Source organism: Staurois parvus, unplaced genomic scaffold, assembly GCF_062004578.1.
Source record: "Staurois parvus isolate SC_StPar_1 unplaced genomic scaffold, SC_StPar_1.0 ptg000539l, whole genome shotgun sequence".
Taxonomy (NCBI): Eukaryota; Metazoa; Chordata; class Amphibia; order Anura; family Ranidae; genus Staurois; species Staurois parvus.
In genome coordinates, this window is record NW_028318335.1 from 138,082 (window position 1) to 154,556 (window position 16,475).

Below are 16,475 nucleotides of genomic sequence, written 5' to 3' on the forward strand. Positions count from 1 at the left end.
CTTGCATTAGTCTGCTGTTGATTGGCATTCGCCAGAGCCAACTGTCTTATATCCGCCATGCTGGAATTTCTTTACCACAAACTGCCCGCGGTCCTCCACCATATGTAACGGGGTTTGCTCAGCAGCGGGTGTGTGTGTGACCCCCTGGGTGAGTTCACAACACAAAAAAAGGCATAGCAAAACAGCAGTGTAAGTGAAAAAACAAAAGGTGCGGTTTATTTACACTATTTACAAGAGAAAAACATCAAACCAAAAAGAAACATGAAAATAAATCCTGGCCAACTTGGCCACTTACTATACAAAAGCTTCCCTGGCTATCCACTAGGTGCAACCTTGTGCTACACCCAGTCCCTATCAGTTTGAGGCTAGCCACACAGGCGCTTGTCTCACCACACAGGCAGGTATGTTGCTCCCCAGTCTACTCAGGCACAGATATGGTTCCAGGATGGAGCCCCTCCCTAAGCAGGCTGGGAAGTTTTATAGAGGCCCTAATGAGCCCACTACCTTCAGCTGGGCTCATTACCTCACTGCTGAAGGCTCAGCAGTTCCCCCTAGTGGAACAAATCCACATAGAGCCAAAATCTCAGACAGATATATCTGCCGTCCTGGACGCAACCAGGTGATTTTACCTGTCTACTGTCACAATAGTTACATAGTTAGTCTGGCTGAAAAAAGTCAAAAGTCCATCCAGTTCAACCATTAAAAAAAAAAAAAAGTTATAATCCTACACCCACAGCTGATCCAGAGAATGGAGGTGAAAAATGTAGTATGTCCCAAGTCTCTGACAGTCTCCTATAGCATGCCCCCAATCTCTCACTATTTCCGGTGTCCATTCTATGACTCATGCTGTAGTACGTCCCAAGTCTCTGACAGTCTCCTGTAGCATGCCCCCAATCTCTCACTATTTCCGGTGTCCATTCTATGACTCATGCTGTAGTATGTCCCAAGTCTCTGACAGTCTCCTGTAGCATGCCCCCAATCTCTCACTATTTCCGGTGTCCATTCTATGACTCATGCTGTAGTATGTCCCAAGTCTCTGACAGTCTCCTGTAGCATGCCCCCAATCTCTCACTATTTCCGGTGTCCATTCTATGACTCATGCTGTAGTATGTCCCAAGTCTCTGACAGTCTCCTGTAGCATGTCCCCAATCTCTCACTATTTCCGGTGTCCATTCTCTGGCTCATGCTGTAGTATGTCCCAAGTCTCTGACAGTCTCCTGTAGCATGTCACCAATCTCTCACTATTTCCGGTGTCCATTCTATGACGCATGCTGTAGTATGTCCCAAGTCTCTGACAATCTCCTGTAGCATGTCACACACACTAAATACTATGTGCTGTCCTGGAGGTAGGTATGTTGTCCTGGGATCAGATTAGTAACATTACAGTAATTACTTGTTTGGAAAGATTCCCCTTACAGTGGATATAAAAAGTTTACACACCCCTGTTAAAATGTCGGGTTTCTGTGATGCAAAAAACTTAGACAAAGATAAATCATTTCAGAACTTTTTGGTAGCAAGACATGAGAGCGGGGCACATGATGTTATATATACTGTATACTCTCTGCTGTCCCCATTTCTGGGTACTAACAATGACTTGAGTGATGATGGACATGTCAGACTCTGGCAGACCAAGCCAAGGTCAGGTAGACCAAGAAAGATTGCAGCCACAACTGCTAGAAGAATTGTTAGGGGTACAAAGAAACCCCCCATAGGTAACCTCATGGAGCACAATACAACAATACCTGATCAAAAATGAGCTGCATGGTCCAGTTGCCAGAAATAAGCCTTTACTGCGCCAATGCCACCAAAAAAGCCCAGTGAGGCAGGTCAAGGTGTTTTCAGGCATATTGTAACTGGGCTTTTTTTGTGGCATTGGTGCAGTAAAGGCTTCTTTCTGGCAACTCAATCATGCAGTTCATTTTGATCGTCATATAGTGCTCCTTTGAGGGATCCACACTTTTTTTTCCCAGAGCAGACTGTATTTCTCCTGAGGTTACTTGTGGGGGTTTTTTTTCTTTGTATCCCGAACAATTCTTCTGGCAGTTGTGGCTGCAATCATTCTTGGTATCAAGAATCATTCTTGGTATCAAGAGATCCCAAAATTTTCAACTTCTTACTAAGTGATTGAACAGTACTAACTGGCATATTCAAGGCTTCGGATATCTTTTTATATCGTTTTCCATCTTTAGAAAGTTCCATGACCTTGTTACGCAGATATTTTGACAGTTCTTTTCTGCTCCCCATGGCTCAGTATCTAGCCTAGTCAGTGCTTCCACGTGAGAACTTACAAACTCATTGACTATTTATACACTGACACTAACTGCAATTTAAAAATCCACAGATGTGGGAAATTACCCTTTAATTGGCTTTGTAACCTATATGTGTCACCTTGTGTGTCTGTACCAAGGTCGAACATTACAGCGGATGGAAGCATTTGATCCGGGCCATTTGAGGGATTTCTGTTATCATTATGATTTAAAAAGGAGCCAAACAACTGTGTGATAATAAATGGCTTCATATGAACATTATCCTTAAATAAAAGGTAGTTTTTGGCACGATCAGTCAGATTTTTAATAGGAATGTTGAATTTTTACCATTTCTGCCAGGGGAGGCAAACTTTTGAGCATAATTCTATGTAATAGCAAAACACCACATCAATGGAGATATCTCATTAAACTGGTGATGACCAAAATTGAGGATGGTCAAGAACTCTCCAACTTTGAATCTAAATTTAAGCTTTGCGGTGAAATGGCGAGTACTTAGTGACATAGTTTGTCTGGCTGAAAAAAGAAAAAAGTCCATTGTGACGGGAGTCACTTTGGGTGGGGGGCCCATGGAACACAGCTCACTTTGGAGAGGTGGGGAGACCCCTGTCTCGGCTCCCCATATCCCTATTATGTGTAAGTCACCCTGTGCCTGTTAGGGGTGCAGGGTGATCTGTTCTCATATTGTGTAGACATGTCTAGGAGATAGGTGGGTTTGTTCATTGTTTAATACCATGTGGTTGCATCCCATTGTTCTATTGTGTGTCTTGCTTGGGAGCAAACTATTATGGGATATATGTGTTTGTGTATTAGCTTAGTGGGGGGTTGTCTCCCTCCCCCCTGATGGGACTGTCTGCTGATGTGTCTCTTGTTACTGGGTGTGGATTGCCCCGCCCTGTGTATATATCTTGCATCTGTGTTAAAATAAAGTAGTTTTGTGACGGGAGTGACTTTTGGGGGTGGGGGGACAGCTGTATTATCTTCCCAAATCATTATGTTTAACCCATCCTGTGCCTGTTTAAGGGTACAGGGTGTACATGTGAATGTCCCAGTCCTGTGTGTTCCTTTGTTCTCGGCCACATGGTTGCCCATTGTCTACTGGCATGTGGCTATTCCTTTGTTCTATTGTGTCTTGCTGGCCAGCAAACTATTATGGGATGTACTGTTTGTGTATTGGTGTGGGGGTTGGTCAATGTCCTTTGCCATGTGCTTCATCCCATTGTTCTGTGTCTTGGTGGGATGGGGAGGGGTGATGATGTATTTCCTGTTCTTGGTTGTGTTTCCCCGCCCTCTGTGTATATCCTATGTTTTGTGTTAAAATAAACTGAGTTGGCTTCCTGTTTTAAGAAGAGCTGGGTGCTGTCTATTTCCTGAGGGATTTCAAGGGTGTGGTCCGTGGATGGTGTTCGGACAGGGGAAGCTGCGGTATAACGGAATATACCCAAGTGCGTTACAAGTTTATTTCCTGATTTATTTCAAGACTGGTGTTGTTATCTAGTCTTGTATGGTCAGTGGTGGTGTCCGTGGACGGTGTTCGGACAGGGAAGCGGTATTATAACAGAAATACTCAAGCGCAAATTTGTCCTACCACCAGTTAAATTGGTGGCAGTGGTGGGATTGTGCTTCCAAGCTGTGAACCACCACCAGGATTCAAGATCAGGAAAGGAGATGTCAATCACCCCAGTGGACATATGGACCTGGCATCAGAGTTCCCAGGGCTGCTGCAGATCGTTCTGGCAGCATACCCCTGCACTGTGTCTGCGGATGAGTACCTGGAGATCAGGCAGAGGATTCGGGAGGTACTTTGGAGTGGAGCCCTCCAGGTTGCAGGTATGTAAAAGGACAAGTGCTATGCAACCCCAGGGGAACGAGCCAGGGATCATCGGAAGTTATGGATGCAATTCCTTGTACAGCGACCCCAAGAGCAATGGGTGACTGAGTTGGACAGGTTGGTCCAGCAGGAGATAGAGCTGGACAACCGATATTGGGCTCTGTAATGGTACGCAGAGCATAAATATTTAGGGGTGACAATGGAATGCTCTCCGGAGGGATATGACTTTGGTGGCCCTAGATTGCTGTGGGAGAGCCTTACAGATCATTTTGTGTTTGGCGATGAAGTAGAACCTACCCTTGAGGACCAGTGAGAAGCAAGAGAGGCTATGTTTGGTCTCAAACGGGTCTCACAGCTTGAACCAGATCTGGAATACCTCCTGATGAAAGAACAGCATCTGAAAAAGGCATACAGGCAACTGCTAAAACATGTTTAGCAGCATGCCCAAGAATCATCAGTGGAAATTCCAGAGACTGGAGATTTGATAGACTTCTCTGCTGAGGAAATACATCCGGGGAACCTCCAGCAGAAAAGCTGGCAACAGGGCCAAACATTGCTGAACTATGCCCAGCACTGGTAACATCTTCTAGGTTCCACGGACAGGAGATGGTGAACCCCTATCCCCAGACACCAGTTCCAGAGACTGGGGATTTGATTGATTTTTCTGCTGAGGAGGAACCAGCCGGTGCACCTCCAGCACAAGAGACAATGTGCTTGGGGTACTTTATGGCTGCTGGCATTGGGGGACTGGAAGTACAGACTAACTTTGGAGTCCACCCCTCTGGGGTTTTCTCCTGTGTTAGTCTCCTGCTGAAAGGGGAGATATGTGACGGGAGTCACTTTGGGAGGGGAGACCCCTGTCTCAGCTCCCCATATCCCTCTTATGTGTAAGTCACCCTGTGCCTGTTAGGGGTCAGGGTGATCTGTTCTCATATTGTGTAGACATGTCTAGGAGATAGGTGGGTTTGTTCATTGTTTAATACCATGTGGTTGCATCCCATTGTTCTATTGTGTGTCTTGCTTGGGAGCAAACTATTATGGGATGTATGTGTTTGTGTATTAGCTTAGTGGGGGGTTGTCTCCCTCCCCCTGATGGGACTGTCTGCTGATGTGTCTCTTGTTACTGGGTGTGGATTGCCCCGCCCTGTGTATATATCTTGTATCTGTGTTTAAATAAAGTAGTCTATTTCCTGATTTATTTCAAGACTGGTGCTGTCTAGTCTTGTATGGTCAGCGGGGGTGTCCGTGGTCAGTGTTTGGATGTGGAAGCGGTATTATAATGGAAATACCCAAGCGCAGACTGGGACGATTCCATTACATCCATCCAAAAGTACTAGACAGAAGGACTAATGGCTATTGGACTGAGGCTTTACTGGCACCAGAATGGACTCCTGATGGTCTCCCGAATGGAATAAAAAAACAAACAAACAGGGATTTCACCCTTTACAACTCTTTTAAAAACAAATTTTTTAAAAATGTCTTTGCTTTAGATATATGCCAAAGGACCGGAGGCATAGTCCATCTCCGCCCCTGTCATCCAGCCATCGCTCAGACACAATCAGTTCCATTACTGTGTCATTAGTATTTATTTTATTATAATTAATGTACAGAAAAAAAGGAGAACATTATACAGCACCTCACAGAAGTGAGACCACCCCTCCCCCGGACTGTATACAATGTGTATATACATATATACAGTATCTCCCAGAAGTGAGTCCACCCCTCCCCCGGACTGTATACAATGTGTGTGTGTATATATATATACAGTATCTCCCAAAAGTGAGTCCACCCCTCACATTTTTGTAAATATTTGATTCTACCTCAACACACCGCCATTAATGTCTAAACTGCTGGAAACAAAAGTGACTCCACCCCTAAGTAACAAGGTCCAAATTGGGCCCAATTAGCCGTTTTCCCTCCCCGGTGTCATGTGACTCATTAGTGTTACAAGGTCTCAGGTGTGAATGGGGAGCGGGTGTGTTACATTTGGTGTTATTGCTCTCACTCTCTCATACTGGTCACTGGAAGTTCAACATGGCACCTCATGGCAAAGAACTGTCTGAGGATCTGAAAAAAAGAATTGTTGCTCTACATAAAGAGCCTGCCTGCATGTCTTGTCGGACACCTACGCATGTGCAGACTCATGCGTCGCGGTGATCCCTGACAGTGTCTCTTGTTACTAAATGTAGATTGCCCCGCCCTGTGTCATTATGCAGGGAGGGGGGATTGTCCCCTGAGTGTATATATCTTGTATCTGTGTTCAAATAAACTAGTCTACCTCCTGGTTTACTTCAAGACTGGTGTCGTCTAATCTTGTATGGTCGGCTGTGGTGTCTGTGGTCGGTGTTCAGACAGAGAAGTGGTATTCTAATGGAAGTACCCAAGTGCAGTCTAGGTCGGTTCCGTTACATTGTTGGCAAGTGGTGGTATTAGCGCTAGAACATATATACAATATATTCACACGGTCACCCGGTGGGATAACTTATGTCTCGATATTATCAACGTCCTATAATAGTGAGGAAATCAGCATGTGCACAGCCAAAATATGTGAAGTCCTTAGTGCACACAATAGAACACTGCAAACTGATCCACACATAAAAATCCAGTGATCCGTGTCACATTCCTCTTAGGCATGCAAAATAGGGGAATGTGTATGAACCCACAAACCCTCGAATGTGATCCTAGAATGGCTAGAGTGGCCTCTCACCTCCAGCCTGCGACCCTACAGGGCCACAGCGCTTAATGTAGACTCACACCCACAAGACTGGGGTAGGCTCCTCTTAATGCTGGATCATAAAGATGTCTCTGCAGCTTCCACCTCTCCTCTGATGTCCTTGCGGGCCAGTAAGCCGGATGTGTCCCAGCTCAGATCCCCATAAGATATAAAGACATATCCTCCATAGTGTAAAACTGTTTATTAAAAGTCATAAAAACGAAGAAAAACACACTCACATGGGCCAAAAGACAAATCGCGTTTTCCCCATATGCTGGGTGTAAGCATAGACCTCAGAAGGTGTTCCAAAATGGCGCCACGCCGGAAGTGCGTCACCACGTCAAGCCGTCGACGCGTTGCGTCACGTGACCTCGTGACTTCATCAGGACTAACGTGATTGGTCTGTCACACTTCCTTAAATAGATCTGTGTTGGCACTAATGAAAACTAATGGGCGGGATCCCGGCGGCCATTTTCCTGTAGCCTGTTATTGATATCTACATCACACAGGATCCAGGACATAGAATACCCGGGACTAGATGCATTCATATCCAAAGGCTGTCAGAATAAACTGCAACCAAACTATGAATGTCCCAAATGCTGGAGACAATGTTCCAGACCCCCCCAAAAAAGAATAATAATTAACTATATGGCTCCCAGCCCAGTACCACTATTAAAAATGACCATGGATTAATAAAACCCAAAAAAATGTATAAAACACTATATATGATGTGACACAATAATTGTGAATAATCATTAGAGCCCCAAAGAAAATCTATAGGGACTATCTGAGCAAAAATGTGTGTGTATAGCTGCATCTTACCATAAAACATGGCATATCCATATAGAAAAATTTTAATAAAAACTAAAAATTGTAATAAAAACATTAAACCAATTAATAAAAACTAATTGACCACCTTACAGCATATGCTAATCACCCTTCATATTTACAGGTAATATACCGGAGACACATATATATTGATCCTCCACAAATGTGAAAAGGATCAAAGGTACATAAATAATGCAAATTTATAATCAGCATAAAAACAAAAATAGATGAATTCATAAATCGCTGATAAAGCAATTCAAATCAAACTCGATGTTAAGTCCTTTCGGTGCCTGTGTATCCATATTAAAAATCCACTTCGACTCTGTCTGGCTCAATACCCTGACCTTGTGACTCCCCCTCCAATGTCTGCGATATTTCTCCACTCCCCAAAAGGAGAGACTTGCCGGATCTTTATTGTGATATTGTAAAAAATGCTTGGAGACACTATGTTTCGGAAAACCCTTTCGGATGTTTTGGACATGTTCTCTAAGTCTGACCCATAATGGCCTTTTGGTCCTTCCCACGTATTGTAGGCCGCAACCACATTGCAACACGTATACCACCCCCTCCGTCCTACAGGATATAAAATCCTTAATCTCAAATTCTTTTTGGTTACTAGTGGAAATAAAGGACTTTCGTCTGGGGTTAGGGACTTTCACAGCTCGACATGCGTGGCATATCCTCCACGAGGACCAAATTATCAACAAGCCCAGTACTATAATGGACCACCTAGACAGGAATCATACAATAATAATACTAATTACCATAATAATGGTAATACCAATTACCATAATAATGCCAGATCAAGACACTATTCTAGGACTTATTATGAGAGGAGTCCTAGACCCTATCATAATTCAGATTATTACTATCGTCCAAATGAGAGGAGCCCAGTTCCCACACATAATCGGTTTGAGCCCTTAAGACAAGATCATCATGATAGGGATTTTTTGTGGAGGGACAGGGCGGAATTCAGTCCAGGCCGGAGAAGCCCCAACAGAGGAGGGGATTTTTGTTTTTATGCTGATTATAAATTTGCATTATTTATGTACCTTTGATCCTTTTCACATTTGTGGAGGATCAATATATATGTGTCTCCGGTATATTACCTGTAAATATGAAGGGTGATTAGCATATGCTGTAAGGTGGTCAATTAGTTTTTATTAATTGGTTTAATGTTTTTATTACAATTTTTAGTTTTTATTAAAATTTTTCTATATGGATATGCCATGTTTTATGGTAAGATGCAGCTATACACACACATTTTTGCTCAGATAGTCCCTATAGATTTTCTTTGGGGCTCTAATGATTATTCACAATTATTGTGTCACATCATATATAGTGTTTTATACATTTTTTTGGGTTTTATTAATCCATGGTCATTTTTAATAGTGGTACTGGGCTGGGAGCCATATAGTTAATTATTATTCTTTTTTGGGGGGGTCTGGAACATTGTCTCCAGCATTTGGGACATTCATAGTTTGGTTGCAGTTTATTCTGACAGCCTTTGGATATGAATGCATCTAGTCCCGGGTATTCTATGTCCTGGATCCTGTGTGATGTAGATATCAATAACAGGCTACAGGAAAATGGCCGCCGGGATCCCGCCCATTAGTTTTCATTAGTGCCAACACAGATCTATTTAAGGAAGTGTGACAGACCAATCACGTTAGTCCTGATGAAGTCACGAGGTCACGTGACGCAACGCGTCGACGGCTTGACGTGGTGACGCACTTCCGGCGTGGCGCCATTTTGGAACACCTTCTGAGGTCTATGCTTACACCCAGCATATGGGGAAAACGCGATTTGTCTTTTGGCCCATGTGAGTGTGTTTTTCTTCGTTTTTATGACTTTTAATAAACAGTTTTACACTATGGAGGATATGTCTTTATATCTTATGGGGATCTGAGCTGGGACACATCCGGCTTACTGGCCCGCAAGGACATCAGAGGAGAGGTGGAAGCTGCAGAGACATCTTTATGATCCAGCATTAAGAGGAGCCTACCCCAGTCTTGTGGGTGTGAGTCTACATTAAGCGCTGTGGCCCTGTAGGGTCGCAGGCTGGAGGTGAGAGGCCACTCTAGCCATTCTAGGATCACATTCGAGGGTTTGTGGGTTCATACACATTCCCCTATTTTGCATGCCTAAGAGGAATGTGACACGGATCACTGGATTTTTATGTGTGGATCAGTTTGCAGTGTTCTATTGTGTGCACTAAGGACTTCACATATTTTGGCTGTGCACATGCTGATTTCCTCACTATTATAGGACGTTGATAATATCGAGACATAAGTTATCCCACCGGGTGACCGTGTGAATATATTGTATATATGTTCTAGCGCTACATCATTTTTACATGTATATGATTATTGTCTGCTTGGTATAAGATTGGATGTTAGCAGCTGCAGAATACTTTGTGCATACCAGTTAGTATTTGCGTGTACTTGCATAAGAGCGCAAAAGGATTTCTCTTATTACAGTGTTTATATTCTCTGCCTACTTTACCTTTTTGCTGCACATTATGGATGTGTTTGGGTTTGTAGAGAGTAGAGCCATAAATATTGAAGACATTTTCTCTAAACCCAATAATGATCACATTAGTGATCTAGAAACGCATTTTAGAAAGTTAGGTCACCTTATGGAGAAAAAAATCAGCATATGGTGGGACTTAATCACTTATGAAAAATATTTGAAGGAGAAGTTGGTACCTAGGCGTCTCAGATGGGAGGTACCTATTAGTGACGGTCTATTAGAAGCAGAGGATGTAGAGGAATGGTTTAATTTTTTTCAAGAGAGGGGGCTAGAATTGGTTAATTTTCTCCTTAAAAGGAAACAAAGGAAAATGAGAAGTGTGGAATTACAGATTAATGATATTAAAACCAAATTAGAACCTCTTAAAGATACTCCGGATATGACTAATCTTACTAAAAGACTATGTAAAGATTTAAATAGTCTGGACCAAGAGGTTAAGCACCGTAAAATTAAAAAATATCAAAGGGATTGCAACGATTTTAAAAAAGACCAGGTATTTAAATGGCAAAGTTCCCTGGTTGATAGTGAAGTAGCATCAATAAATACTACACCAGTAAAGGAGATTAAATTTGATAACCATTTCCCCGCTAAAACTCGAGATAATAATACACCTCAGTATTCGCATACTAATTATTACCAACAACCCACTCAGCAGACTCCAAAAAATGGGGGGAAGCCAAAGAATAACAGCTCCTATCAAAAGAAACCGTCGAATAAAGGTAAACAATGGAGACCTTACTATCCACCTAGATCATATCCTCCACGAGGACCAAATTATCAACAAGCCCAGTACTATAATGGACCACCTAGACAGGAATCATACAATAATAATACTAATTACCATAATAATGGTAATACCAATTACCATAATAATGCCAGATCAAGACACTATTCTAGGACTTATTATGAGAGGAGTCCTAGACCCTATCATAATTCAGATTATTACTATCGTCCAAATGAGAGGAGCCCAGTTCCCACACATAATCGGTTTGAGCCCTTAAGACAAGATCATCATGATAGGGATTTTTTGTGGAGGGACAGGGCGGAATTCAGTCCAGGCCGGAGAAGCCCCAACAGAGGAGGGGATGCAGAGGAGGCCGCCAGATCCAAAAGAAAAAGAGAGTCATAGGAAAGGGAGTTTTTAATTTGACTAAAACCAAATTGACCACTGAGGAACTATTAGTCCTAGACAAGGGACTTAAATATGCACCCCCCAAAACAGGTAATGGGTTCAATATTTATGTTGACACCCTTAGATATGCAAGGAAACTAAATATTAAAAAGTTTTTCTTAGGATTACCAGGAGCAAAAAATACAATATCTAATGCATCTGCTAGTGATATTGTCCATTCAGGATTGAGAAACAAGTCATTGTTCAACCCTCAGCTGAATAGCAATAGTCAGGTTGAGGTTCTCAAAAAAATGATAGATATGGACATGAAGAAATTGAAACTCACAAAAGGTACACAAAATAGAGCCCTGTCAATTGGTATCAATAGACTAAAGAAGAGAAAGGATATAATTATCAGGCCAGCGGATAAAGGTGGGGGAATAGTGATATTGACTAAAGAGTATTATGAAAAAGAAATGGATAACCATCTAAGAGATGAGACCACATACTCAGCCCTACCTAAGGATCCCACTCATTCATACAAAAAAGATCTTATGAAGCTTATCAAGAAAGGAAAAGATAAGAAACTATTGAATAAAAAAGAGGCACGATATCTAAATCCAGAAGTGTGTAGAATACCAGTCATATACATGATTCCTAAGATCCATAAGAATGCAGAGAATCCACCAGGGAGGCCCATAGTGAATGGGATAGACTCTGTCATGTCGAGAATGGGACAGTATGTGGACTTTTTCCTCCAACCTCTAGTCAGCAATACTAAAGCCTTTTTGAGAGATACTAAGCATCTTATCCAGGTGCTAGATAATATAAAGGAGAATGATCAATTGGTTTTTGCGAGTGCTGATGTATCGGCCCTATATACAATAATTAATCATGAGGATGCAGTCAACTCAGTCAATTGGGGTCTAAGAGAATTCAGTCAATTCAATTGGACACAGAGGAAATATATCACAGAATGTCTGGACTATTGCCTATCTCACAATTATTTTTGGTATAAAAATGTCTTCTATAAGCAAACCAGGGGTGTTGCTATGGGGGCTAGATTCGCTCCCAGTGTGGCCAATCTTTTTATGGCCCACTGGGAGGAGGAGGCAGTATACCATCAATCCCCGCAACAATTAATTCTATACAAAAGGTACATCGACGATGTATTTATCGTCTGGAATGGTACAGAAGATGACTTATTATTATTCCTTAATCAGCTGAATGGTAATAACCGGAATATAAAATTTTCATGGGATGTTAATCAGCTATCTATTAATTTTTTGGACCTATGTGTTTATACACATGAGGGGAAGATATGTACAAAAACTTTCTTTAAGAAAGTAGATTGTAATGGTTACATTCCATTGGATAGTTGCCATTATCCCCCATGGCTCCTGAACATTCCAAAAGGTCAGCTGATTAGATTAAGGAGGAATTGTACTGCTAAGGAAGAGTATATGAAGCAGGCGGAGATTATGGAAAAGAGGTTTGTTGACAAAGGATACCAAAGAGATACCATACAAAATAAAATTATTGAAGTAGGAGATATGGATAGAAGTTGCCTCCTAGTGGATAAGCAAAATACCACGGGATTTGATAACCAATTGGCTATTGTGTTAGATTTTACGGTTAATTATAGGAAAATAGAGAATGTTTTCAAAAAACATTGGTCGATTTTACTTACTGACCCCATACTGTGTAAAATGTTACCATCATCACCAAAATTTATATATAGGAAAGCACCCACACTAAGATCTACATTAGTGCACAATGTCCTGGATCCACCCAATAATAACAAGAAAGGCACGTTTTTGGATCAAAAGGGGTTCTTTCCTTGCAAAATGTGCCACGCATGTCGAGCTGTGAAAGTCCCTAACCCCAGACGAAAGTCCTTTATTTCCACTAGTAACCAAAAAGAATTTGAGATTAAGGATTTTATATCCTGTAGGACGGAGGGGGTGGTATACGTGTTGCAATGTGGTTGCGGCCTACAATACGTGGGAAGGACCAAAAGGCCATTATGGGTCAGACTTAGAGAACATGTCCAAAACATCCGAAAGGGTTTTCCGAAACATAGTGTCTCCAAGCATTTTTTACAATATCACAATAAAGATCCGGCAAGTCTCTCCTTTTGGGGAGTGGAGAAATATCGCAGACATTGGAGGGGGAGTCACAAGGTCAGGGTATTGAGCCAGACAGAGTCGAAGTGGATTTTTAATATGGATACACAGGCACCGAAAGGACTTAACATCGAGTTTGATTTGAATTGCTTTATCAGCGATTTATGAATTCATCTATTTTTGTTTTTATGCTGATTATAAATTTGCATTATTTATGTACCTTTGATCCTTTTCACATTTGTGGAGGATCAATATATATGTGTCTCCGGTATATTACCTGTAAATATGAAGGGTGATTAGCATATGCTGTAAGGTGGTCAATTAGTTTTTATTAATTGGTTTAATGTTTTTATTACAATTTTTAGTTTTTATTAAAATTTTTCTATATGGATATGCCATGTTTTATGGTAAGATGCAGCTATACACACACATTTTTGCTCAGATAGTCCCTATAGATTTTCTTTGGGGCTCTAATGATTATTCACAATTATTGTGTCACATCATATATAGTGTTTTATACATTTTTTTGGGTTTTATTAATCCATGGTCATTTTTAATAGTGGTACTGGGCTGGGAGCCATATAGTTAATTATTATTCTTTTTTGGGGGGGTCTGGAACATTGTCTCCAGCATTTGGGACATTCATAGTTTGGTTGCAGTTTATTCTGACAGCCTTTGGATATGAATGCATCTAGTCCCGGGTATTCTATGTCCTGGATCCTGTGTGATGTAGATATCAATAACAGGCTACAGGAAAATGGCCGCCGGGATCCCGCCCATTAGTTTTCATTAGTGCCAACACAGATCTATTTAAGGAAGTGTGACAGACCAATCACGTTAGTCCTGATGAAGTCACGAGGTCACGTGACGCAACGCGTCGACGGCTTGACGTGGTGACGCACTTCCGGCGTGGCGCCATTTTGGAACACCTTCTGAGGTCTATGCTTACACCCAGCATATGGGGAAAACGCGATTTGTCTTTTGGCCCATGTGAGTGTGTTTTTCTTCGTTTTTATGACTTTTAATAAACAGTTTTACACTATGGAGGATATGTCTTTATATCTTATGGGGATCTGAGCTGGGACACATCCGGCTTACTGGCCCGCAAGGACATCAGAGGAGAGGTGGAAGCTGCAGAGACATCTTTATGATCCAGCATTAAGAGGAGCCTACCCCAGTCTTGTGGGTGTGAGTCTACATTAAGCGCTGTGGCCCTGTAGGGTCGCAGGCTGGAGGTGAGAGGCCACTCTAGCCATTCTAGGATCACATTCGAGGGTTTGTGGGTTCATACACATTCCCCTATTTTGCATGCCTAAGAGGAATGTGACACGGATCACTGGATTTTTATGTGTGGATCAGTTTGCAGTGTTCTATTGTGTGCACTAAGGACTTCACATATTTTGGCTGTGCACATGCTGATTTCCTCACTATTATAGGACGTTGATAATATCGAGACATAAGTTATCCCACCGGGTGACCGTGTGAATATATTGTATATATGTTCTAGCGCTACATCATTTTTACATGTATATGATTATTGTCTGCTTGGTATAAGATTGGATGTTAGCAGCTGCAGAATACTTTGTGCATACCAGTTAGTATTTGCGTGTACTTGCATAAGAGCGCAAAAGGATTTCTCTTATTAAAGTGGTGGTATTGTGCTTCCTGGCTGTGAACACGTCCAAACCACCATGGCAAAGAACTGTCTGAGGATCTGAAAAAAAGAATTGTTGCTCTACATAAAGATGGCCGAGGCTATAAGAAGATTGCCGAGACACTGAAACTGAGCCGCAGCACGGTGGCCAAGACCATACAGGGCAGGTTCCACTCAGAACAGGCCTCGCCATGGTCCACCAAAGAAGTTGAGTGCACGTGCTCAGCGTCATATCCAGAGGTTGTCTTTCGGAAATAGACGTGTTAGTGCTGCCAGCATTGCTGCAGAGGGTGAAGGGGTGGGGGGTCAGCCTGTCAGTGCTCATACCATCCCACATGGAAGAAAAATATATTTTAAATATATTTTAAAAATATTCTTCCCAATAACTTCAGAACTGGATGGACAGAAATACATTATCCCTTATGTATGTCTGGTAAAACAGCTCACATACAGTGCTGGGACAAGGTCATCTAGAGCTCAGAACATGCCAAATCCCCCTCCCCTTCCCCTAGGAGATGTATAAATCAGCAAAAATCCCCCTCCCCCCCAGAAATTGAGCACTAATCTGTATGCTTACCCCAAAGGCATAAATTCTCGCTCCTCCCAGTACAAACCCGCTCCCCTGCTGAAATCTCCCATCCCAGCACAAATCTTCTCTCTCCCCACATGCCTCCAGGACAACCCACCCCCCAAAAAAAAATTTCCCCTCCTAGCACAAGTCCTCTACTTCTTAAATTTCCCCTCCAAGCACAAATCCCCCCCCACTCCAAATCCAAATCTCCCCTCCAAGCACAAATCCCCCCCTCCAAATTTCCCCTCCTAGCACAAATACCACAAATATCCCCTAATCATACCTACTGGCATGAATCCCCCCCCAGAACATCTCCCATCCTGTCATAAATCCTTTCCCCCCCACCATATCTTTTGCAGCACAAACCCACTGAATCCCCCCCCCCAGCGCAAACCCTCTTCACCCCTCCCAATACATACTCCAACAAATCACCACTCCTAGCACACCTCCCCAAATTTCCCCTTCTAAAACAATTTTTACTCCCAGCTGCCCCCCCCCCCCCAAATTCCCCCTCCCAACACAAATCCCCTCCCCCCGATTTCCTCATGGTCACATGATACCACAGTGCCCAGGACAGCCGCTCCTCCTGCCCAACCCTAGTCACAGCCATGCTGACATATATGCATTTCATCTGCTCATTTAGCTGTTTTCTTGTATGTCAGATTTAACAAACTTGAGTTGTTCTACAGCAAGGGTCTCCAAACTACGGCCCTCCAGCTGTTGAAGTACTACAAGTCCCATCATGTCTCTGGGAGTCTTGCCTGTGGCTGTCAGAGTCTTGCAATGTGTCAGGGGACTTGCATTTCCAGAGTTACAGAGGAGATATTTGGTCGCTCATTCATGGA